This window comes from Schistocerca nitens, chromosome 4, assembly GCF_023898315.1.
Source record: "Schistocerca nitens isolate TAMUIC-IGC-003100 chromosome 4, iqSchNite1.1, whole genome shotgun sequence".
In the NCBI taxonomy this organism is placed as follows: Eukaryota; Metazoa; Arthropoda; class Insecta; order Orthoptera; family Acrididae; genus Schistocerca; species Schistocerca nitens.
In genome coordinates this window covers 893,822,937-893,833,326 of record NC_064617.1, presented here as the reverse complement: position 1 = coordinate 893,833,326, position 10,390 = coordinate 893,822,937, and the positions used below count along the sequence as shown (strand labels likewise).

At 40.9% G+C, this 10,390-nt stretch overlaps 1 non-coding gene across 1 annotated transcript; it reads left to right on the top strand.

The window, feature by feature from the left end:
• The first annotated feature begins 9,651 nt into the window (after positions 1 to 9,651).
• Positions 9,652 to 9,725, top strand: Trnat-ggu (transfer RNA threonine (anticodon GGU)). Its single transcript has one exon. It is a non-coding gene; the product is annotated as a tRNA-Thr (tRNA).
• Positions 9,726 to 10,390: the final 665 nt, after the last annotated feature.

The window sequence follows — 10,390 nt, the reverse complement described above, 5'->3', positions numbered from 1 at the left end:
GCAAGTATTACAGAGACGGTTTGGGAACTAAAAAGGGAATTCCTGGAGGGAAGACGAGGTTCTTTTCACTAGCGCTGTTGAGAAAGTTTAGAGAACCAGCATTTGAAGCTGACTGCAGAACGATTCTACTGCCGCCAACATACACATCGTGTAGGGGCCACGAAGATAAGATACGAAAAATTAGAGCTCATATGGAGTCATATCGGTAGTTCCTTCGCTTTAGTTGCGATTGGCAGTGACCAGTAGTGGCTCAGGTTACTCCCAGCCATGTACTGTACAGTGGCGTGTAGAGTATGTATGCAGATGTGGATGGTGATGTGACAACACAGTGTTGGGCCACTCCACAGTAATATGCTTTGACCCTCCTTGCCAGTGTGTGTGTGTGTGTGTGTGTGTGTGTGTGTGTGTGTGTGTGTATGTGTGTGTGTGTGGAAGGGGGGAGGGTTGTCAGATATTACAGGCAATTCCATTGAGTTGATTGCTACTCCGCAGAAGGTCTCCGCAAGATGTGCTTGTGTACCGTCGTCTTGAAAGACGAAACTACTGCCGATATGTTGGAACTATTTAAGAGAGGCCTGACACGTTACATTGCAGTAAAAAAATCACCCTCGATAGGATTTTTCGACCTAGGAAAATCGATCGAAATTCATAGAAAAATAGATCTAAGGTAGACTATGTGATCAAAAGTATCCGAACACTTATTACTGGACATTAATATGGGATGTGTTCACACTGCGCCTTTATGACTGCTTGAACTCCGTTGACAACGCTTTGAAAGACATCTCTGAATGCCTGTGAACGAATGACAACGCATTCTTCCTCGAGAGCCGAAATCGGAGAAAGAAGTGATGTTGCGGTCTTGAGCAGCGTTCTTGAGCGAAACCTACGTTCTAATTCATCTCAAAGTGTTCCAGTGGCTTCCGGTCGGGACCCTCGGCAGGCCAGACCATGTTATGTGTTAGTCTCCGTAAACAATTGACTCACAATCTTACTTTATGACGCGACACATTGTCATTCTCATAGAAACACCCACTGTCTCCCAACTACTCCCCCACTGTAGGTAGGACTCAATGCTGTATAGCCTGTTCATGTCCTTCCGCATTTAGCTCTTCCTTAAGCGCAATAAGGGCACAATGAAAAACACCCCCGTACTCTCCCACCATCTCCTCCATACTTCACTGTTGGCACTACAGATTATGACAGACAATGCTCTCCAGGGCAAACACAAGCCAATGCAAAACATTGCTACGGGGGATGCGTGATTAATCAATCCAAATCACTCGTTTCCACTGTCCATTGGCGTCCTTATTTACACCACTTTACACCACCTCAAGCGACCTTTGCATTAACTATAGAAATATGTGGCTTGTAAGGAGCTACTCGACCACAGTAACTTATTCTCTTTAACTCTCTAAGCCCACTCAATGTGTTAGCAGGAATTCTGGAAGCACTTAAGAACTAACGCGCGATTCCTTCCATTGATTTTGAACATCCACCCTCCGCAATGCTCTATGGGCACAGTCCGTCAGAACATGAGGTCTATCTGTTCCTCTTTACAATCACATCACAAACAGTCGACTTGAGCAGTTTAGAAGGGTTGCAATGCCTTTCATGGGTCTGTTACTCACATGACATCCACGTTCGAATTTGCTGAGCTCTCCTGACCGGTCCTTCTGCTGTTACAGCTCCTCTAGTTACGGATACTTTTGATCAGATAGTGTACGGGGAACAGCGGGTATCATATGATATGTACAGGAATGGAAGACATAGGAGTAACCGTTCGTATTAGAATAAATACAATACACTGATGCAGGCTTTCACGCCCACTATTCAGTCTATACATCAAAGAAACAATGACAGATATAAAAGTCAGGTTGAGGATTCGGAATAAAATTCACGCAGAAAGGATATAAATGAAAACACTCGCTGTTAACACTGATACGTTTAGTTAAAGTTAGGAAGAACTGCAGAATCCGTTGAATGGAATCAACAGTCTAATGAGCGCACACTATGGATTGTCAGTAAACCGACGGAGACGAAAGTAATGGGGAGTAGCAGAAATGAGATTGGCGGTAAACCTAACCTAAGGATTGGGAACAATCAAACAGACGAACTTACGGGGTTTGCTAGACATGGCGGAGTAGACAAGGAAGACATAAAAGGCAGACTAAAACAAGCAAAGAGGACTGTCCAGCCCGAAAGAAGGCTATTAGAACCAAACAGCGGCCCTAATTTGACGAAGAAGTTTCTGGTAATGAGCATTCAGAGCACATCATTTTTTGAAAGTGGATCACAGACTGTCGAAAAATCGAGAAAGAAGAGAATCAAAGCATCTGAGATGTGCTGTTATAGGAGGACGATGAAAATAAAGGTCGTGTGGACACCTTTTAATGGTAACTATATATCCAAAATTAGTTTACCATAGGAACAACATACATCGAATGCAACACAAGTGTTTGCTACACCAAAATCACATCGATTCACAGTTAATACTGAGACACATGTTTCCAAATTTTCCTGTGCATGGAATCACACAGTAACCATGCCTTTGGAATAAAGTTATCAATTACGGTAGAACAATCAACAAATGTCCTTGGATAACTTTAGTGCTGCCTACGCACTTTAGTTATGAACAGGTCCCATTTTCCCAGAATTAGTCGAATAAAAATCATTCGTAAATTTAGTTGAAAGCTACGAGCAATCCATCCCCACTATGGAAAAGTTTCACCTTTCTCTCGGTGTTACATAACTGTACGCTTTTATACACATCAGATTGTGAGACAAAGGACTCATTAGATTGTTCAATAATGACCACATGGTACTCGTGACTATGAATTATGAATGCAATTTTCCTTGACAGACAATGTAGTCTTTTACGCAACGCGTGGCAGTCGCACAGCCGCAGTAACGCTACACGGAACTTCCCAAATTAACGAAGAAAGAAATCCCAATCATTGACATGGTACATCTATTCAAAACTATTCAAAAATATTATATCTCGTGCAACTACTTTTAAATAATTCTGCAGTAAAAAATGTAAATATAATGAAGAGCAGGAGAATGTGAAAATGATGACGTGGTGGAGGCCACGTGGGATCTGAGATGACATCACCAAGGAAAAGAATTTTTAATTTTGTAAATATGAAAGAAAACACTGCTCAAATTATTTATCCTAGTGTAGATTACTAAATGCAATACATGAAATAACACGTTAATTCTTCTGTCACACACAAGTATCGAAAGGCAATAACAATTCCAAAACACTGCCTCCCTGTTAGAAGACGCCTGGCCGCTCTCTGCTGCATTTCCAACGCAAGAGGCAGACTCTTTGCTCGACTTCCAATTGCTGACGCTACCTGCCTAAACTCCCAGACCTTCTATTCGACCCATTGTCAGAGAACATTCTAAATCGCCCTTTTCTTGTTTAAGTCGGCAGCTGAGGGTATCAATTAATTATCATTTATTCTAGAGAAGCTGCACAGTCATCAGTGGTATCTGTTCTTTCGAGAATAGTTAGTATCTTCATAAATAGTTAAAGGCTACCCGGCCATTGACCTTCGCCTGTGCGAATGCGCACAGGTTGCCCGAACTCTTACGGGAATCGTCACCTTAGTTGGCGCGAGTAATTAGTGGATGGGCAAACATCTATTAGGAACATTACGTATGTAGATTGTGGACAGTTGAGAATGTGGGTCTCGCGGGAACCGTGCAAGGGATAAGTCCCTGCAGTCAGGCTATTCATCTGTGTCCTCGGTGGCTCAGATGAATAGAGGGTCTGCCATGTAAGCAGGACTCACATTTTCAGCTGTCCCCATGGAGGTATATCAACAACACCTGTCGGCAGCTGAAGGTTTCAGTTACTGCATGGTTTGTTTAGATAACTTAATAGTATATTCGAAAGACATCCATGAGCATGTAGTTAATATTGGCGAAGTTTCGATCATTTGCTCGCTGAATGGTTAATCCTAAGCCTGGAAATGTTCCATTTCGTTTTCAAGAAATGTATTTGGGCCATAATATTGGCCGAAACGCGACTCACACCGATCTACGATTTGTTGATGCTGCAAAAATTTTATAATACCCACTACAATAAAGGAATTGCTATCACATTTAGGTCTCACAAACACTTCCAAAATGCACTGAAATTGCATGACATCCTAAGACCCCATAACAACTGTTAAAGCAAAGGGATTAAGTTCCACTGACCCCAAGACTGTGAAACAGCATTTTCACAACAAAAAGATTAGTTCACAAATGTTCCAAATCTTGCCTTTTCAGATTTCCAGAAACAGTACACGCTGTCCTGAGACTGCAGCACTTTTGCCTCTGATACTGTCTTGAGCCGAGAAATAGATGGACAGAAAAATCTTGTAGCATATCCATCCAGACATCCTAATCAATCAGAAAGGAATTATTCAACTGTTGAGAAAGTAATGCAGGAATTCATATTTGGAATAACACATTTCTGATGTCATTTATATGAGCACCATTTTTAAGTACGAATTGAAGAAGCAGTTTTCAAATTGTTGTAATGAGCTAAAGATCTAAATACTAAGCTAAACAGATGGGCATTGCACATCAGTGAGTTTGATTTCAAAGTGATACATTGTCCCAAAAGGACACACACAAATGCAGATGAACTGAGCCGGAAAGTACGCACAGTGGACTGCATTGACATGGACAAGGAACAATGGATCAAAGTGCAAAACAATGACGTAGGTTTTCAGCGGTTGCCAGGCAGCCACAATTCCTCAGAGATGGAGGAGACCTGAACAGGAAGACAAGACGTGGACAACATATTGTAGTGCCAGAGATATTATGAAACATAGTGTTGAGGCAGGCCCATGATACCATATTAGCAGAGCACAGAGAAGCACAAAATTAACGATGGGTAACATGAAGAAAGCATGTCAATCAGTACTCAATGAATTGTATATCATGAGGACAAAGTGCGGAGGCCAGTCGCCAAAGGATTATGTTACAGGGCTACTCGAGATAAACCACTTAAAATTATATGATCATAAGTACAGAAACCAGATGGCAGTTATAAGAGTTGAGGGACATGAAAGGGAATCAGTGGTTGGGAAGGGAGTGAGACAGGGTTGTAGTCTGTCTCCGATGTTATTCAATCTGTATATTGAGCAAGCAGTAGAGGAAACAAAAGAAAAATTCGGAGTAGGAATTAAAATCCATGGAAAAGAAATAAAAACTTCGAGGTTCGCCGGTGATATTGTAATTCTGTCAGAGGCAGCAAAGGACCTGGAAGAGCAGCTGAACGGAATGAACTTTGTCTTGAAAGGAGGATATAAGATGAACATAAACAAAAGCAAAACGAGGATAATGGAATGTAGCCGAATAAAATCGGATGATGCTGCGGGAATTAGATTATGAAATGAGACGCTTATAGTAGTAAATGAGTATTGCTATTTGGGGAGCAAAATAACTAATCATGGTCGAAGTAGATAGGATATAAAATGTGGACTGGCAATGACAAGGAAAGCGTTTCTGAAGATGAGAAGTGTCAGGAAGTCGTTTCTAGAAGTATTTGTATGTAGTGTAGGCATGTATGAAAGTGAAACATGGACGATAAATAGTTTAGACAAGAAGAGAATAGAAGCTTTCGAAATGTGGTGTTACAGAAGAATGCTGAAGATTAGATGGGTAGATCACATAAATAATGAAGAGGTATTGAATAGTTGTGGAGGGAAGAGAAATTTGTGGCACAACTTGACTAGAAGAAGGGATCGGTTGGTAGGCCATATTCTGAGGCATCAAGGGATCACCAATTGAGTATTGGAGGACAGCATGGAGGGTAAAAATCGTAGAGGGAGACCAAGAGATGAATATGCTAAACGGATTCAGAAGGAAGTAGGTTGCAGTAGGTACTGGGAGATGAAGAACCTTGCACAGGATAGAGTAGCATGGAGAGGTACATCAAACCAGTCTCTGGACTGAAGACCACAATAACAACAAGTCCTTGGACCGTTTATGGGAACATCAGCAGAAAACGGTTATGTTTGACAATAATCGATCATTTTTCACATTTCGTTTCAATGATGGTCTAGTAGTACAATGGGAGGATCCAGCCGTCACTGCCTTGCTTGGATACCAACAGAAGACCACTAAGCTCTGAGCCCTGATGTCCTTGCAGCAGACGCCGCCAGGCGCACGCACACACTACAGCCAGGAAACACTGAAACCTGGCAATGCAGGGGCAACAGATCTGCAGCAGTATGTGCAGTCAGCAGTGGGAAGCCGTCGCCGATGGTGGAGGTGCTGTCGTATTCTCCTTGCCACCCACTAAGCTTGACGAACGAAATTGTTGTAACCATGATCAGCCCTTTTCAGCTGCACAGCACCTTCTCTCAGCAGAAAACCGCAGCGCTCGGTAAGTTACCTGAGTCATCCTATTGTATACTCTACATCAAACCATCATTCTAACGACTGGGCTGTAGATATCTTATGAAACTGAATTGAGGGCCCTGTTCTCAATGAAGAACGTCGCTATAGCGAAATTAGCTTTGGCAGTACCTCAAGAGAGCTGCGGTAAGGCCATGTGTACGAAAAGCGTTGACGAATGCGGACTCTTTCTAAAGACGTACCTGCAGTAATTGGGAAAATATGGTGATATAAGGTACTTTGACAAAGATTGTTATTTCAAGTCACCCAGGGACAACCATCTCGGTAGGAGCAAAGCTGCTCAAGTATTTACGTGCTACTTTCATGAGTGATGGCTGAATGATGGTGAAACCTCCAGTGGGCGACAAGCTGCTGAACATCTAAGCCTCATCACAAAATAGGAGCTCTGTAAAAGACATAATGACAGAGTACAATGCTCCCCCGCCTTTTTTGTGACTGAATAGTGAACATGCCTCTTCACCCATTTTATCTAGAAATAGACATTTATATTGATGCACAATTACATTTTTTGTTGGTTGTATTTCTGAGATTTACGTTACGCTTAAGAGGTTACTATTTTAGTAGGACTAGTTTAGTTTTGGTTATAGGTAGCTGAACTTTCTTCATAACCATTTCATCGGCTGTTGTTCCTAGTATGGCACTATATAGCACTTTTGAGTTTGACTAGTCTACGGTATTATTCCATAAATTAACGATCTTTGCACCATCTAACACCGTACTTATCGCTACTCGTTTAGCACAGTTCTTCAACAAACGGCCCTATGGTGTATTGACATAGTAACCCAATGTTATTCCCATTGTATCCACAACCGTGAACCATAGAGGAAATTAGTCATGTTTGTCCTCTGTGACTTTATGTTCCACAATTCGTCAGAAATTTTCTCCCCATCCAGTTACTAGATTCCAGGCTTTTAATGGCGCAATGCGACATGTACAGACGTGGTCTTTTACCACATAATTCACATTAATAATCACTATATATGAAAGTCAATGCCCTTACTAACTGACTGGCTGACTGACCCACCATCGCCATCCCAAACCGCTAAGGACGGAAACTTCAAATTTGGCGAAAATGTGGCTCTTATACAGCAGGAGTCTTTTAATAAGAGATTTTTCGAAATTCCAACTCTAAAGGGGTGAAATAGGAATGAAGGTTATTTTGAAAAATGTCCCCATTAAGGCAATTTTGAAGACAGGCTTATGAAAATTTCTATTGGTTTCACGGTAAAAAAAAGAAATATGTGTTTGACCATTTTTGGAATTTAATCCTATGGGGTGAAACAATGGATGAACGCTTTTTCTGAAAGTATATCACTATTAAAGAACTACAAAGGGGATGAGATTTTTTTACGAAAAGATTTTGTTTTGAAAGCATTTGAAAGCTAAACCTGTGAAAATTTAAATTAGGCTTCTCTGTTAGACATAAAAAATGCACGTGTCACTGTTTTTAGAAATTCAACCCTTATGTGGGTTAAACAAGAGATGAAAGATGTCATTGTGCAAGCATATTTGGAGCTAAAGCAACGAAAATTTGTGTTTGGCTTCTCTGTTAGAAATAAAATGTACGCATGTCACTGAGTTTGGAAATTCAACTCCCGAGGGGGTGAAACAGGGGCTGAATCTTTTTACGAAAGTATTTCTTTGCGAAAGCATTTTTAAAGCCAAACCTGTGAAAATTGGAGTTTGACTGCTCGGTTAGAGATGAAAAGAACATGTTTCTCTGTTTTCGGAAATTCAATCCCTATGCAGGTGAAACAGGGTCAGACTGATTCACTGACTCATCATCGCCCTGTTCATATCGCTAAGCAAGAAAACCTGAAGCTTGGAGAGGTTGTGTATTTTATACTACAACCATCGTCAAAGAAGATATTGTCGGAAATTCCACTCCTAAGAGGGCGAAATAGAGGATGAAAGGGTTTTTGAAATCATGTCGCTATCAAGGGAATTTTGAAGCTAGAATTACAAAAACTGCTATTTTGTTTCTCAGTGAGAAAATAAAAAATACATGTTTCAGCGTTTTTGGAAATTCGACAACTAAGGGGGGCAAATAGTGTGTCAAAGTTTTTTTGAAAAAAAGAAACACTAAAGGATTTTTAACGCTACATCTATGACAATTGCTATTTGACTTCTCGGTACGTGTTTCATTGTTTCTGGAAATTTGATTCCTAAGGGAGTGCAATAAGGGATGAAACTTTTATGGAAATATTTCGCTAAATTAATATTTTAAAGCTACAATTATAAAAATTGGTATTTTGCTTCTCAATTAGATATAAAGAAATATTGTTAGGTGATGAAGCTTGCCATGGAAACATTTCAACAAGAACACAAATGGCATGACAGGACTCCAGCTACCAGAATCGCTTCTTGGTCATACGTAGGCCTACGTTCAGAGAAGACCGTATTTATATGGCCTTCATTAGCGTGAAAAGCATAGACGGTGTTGCAACTTGCCAGAAACTGACCTTCTTGTGCGAACGCACACGCTATGCCCGAACTCGTACGGGACTTGGTAGATTAATCTGCCACGAGTAATGAGTATGATGGGCAAACATCTATTAGGCGCACTACGAATGTAGTGGTGTAGACATGTTGGGAATGTCGGTCTCACGGTGAACGTGCAAGGGATAAGTCACTGCAGGCGCAGTATCCTCCGTGCCCTCGGTGGTTCAGATGGCTAGAGCGTCTGCCATGTAAGCGGGAGATCCCGTGTTCGAGTCCAGGTCGGGGCACACATTTTCAACATGTCCCCAATGAAGTACATCAACGCCTGTTTGCAGCTAGGGTGCCCATCTAATTATCATTACACTGATAGGTATCGTTAAAACAAAATAGATATGAAACACTATAGAAACGAAAGGAATGAAATAATATATGAGGTGTATGAACATAACAATTCCTAATACATAGTATGTATATGTAAGTCCAAATGATTATTTTAAGAAAAATAATATTAGGGCCTGAAAAGACATGCAGTGCTTTTTTTTTTAGTTAATCCAATTTTCAGTTGCTGGCAAGTTGCAACATCATCTATGCTTTTCATGCTAATTAAGGCCACATAAATACGGTCTTGTGTGAACGTAGGCCTACTTATGACCAAGAAGCGATTCTAGTAGCTGGAGTCCTATCATGCCTTTTGTGTTCTTGTTGAAATGTTTCCATGGCAAGTTTCATCCCCTAACAATATATCTTTATATCTAATTGATAAGTCCCTGCAGGCGCACTATCCTCTGTGCCCTCGGTGGCTCAGATGATAGAGCGTTTGCCAGGTAAGCAGGAGATCCCGGGTTCGAGTCCCGGTCGGGGCACAGATTTTCAAAATGTCCCCAATGAAGTACATTAACGCCTGTTTGCAGCAAGGGTGTCCATTTACTTATCATTTCATTTCTAGCAAAGCTGCATGGTCATCAACGGTAACTGTTCTTTCGCGAAGAGATACTACCGTCATATATACCTATCATTATCTGAAAAATAGCTGTTATCCACACAAGTTAATTGTACATTACTACAGGTATCCGTTAATATACGTGCGTTAATATTTGTAAATAAACGTTTTTAGGTCCCTTACCTAATAATTAGTTATCAAAATTTGTGAATTACTTGTAATTCTTTATATGTTTTGTGATTTGTAATGTACAAAGGCCTGGAGATGACAATAATGTAGTGTCGAAATTGGTTGCATAATTAATATATTACATAAAAAGTACTGCAGTTTGTAGTCCTTATTTCTGCAAGTTTATGACCAGCTGCAGTCCCATGTCCGGATTGTGACGTCTCATTTAAAAATGAGTGCAACGCTGGTACAAGCATCGATACACACTTCAGTGCATATTCTTGAAGACCTGCAGATGACCTCTACGTGTTCCCACGTTGGCCCAGTGACATCGTCAGTTATCGGGACATGGGATGATCGAAATAGGACAATGGATCAGTGGCCAAAAGCATCGATTTTTTTTTACACCAAGTAGCTGGT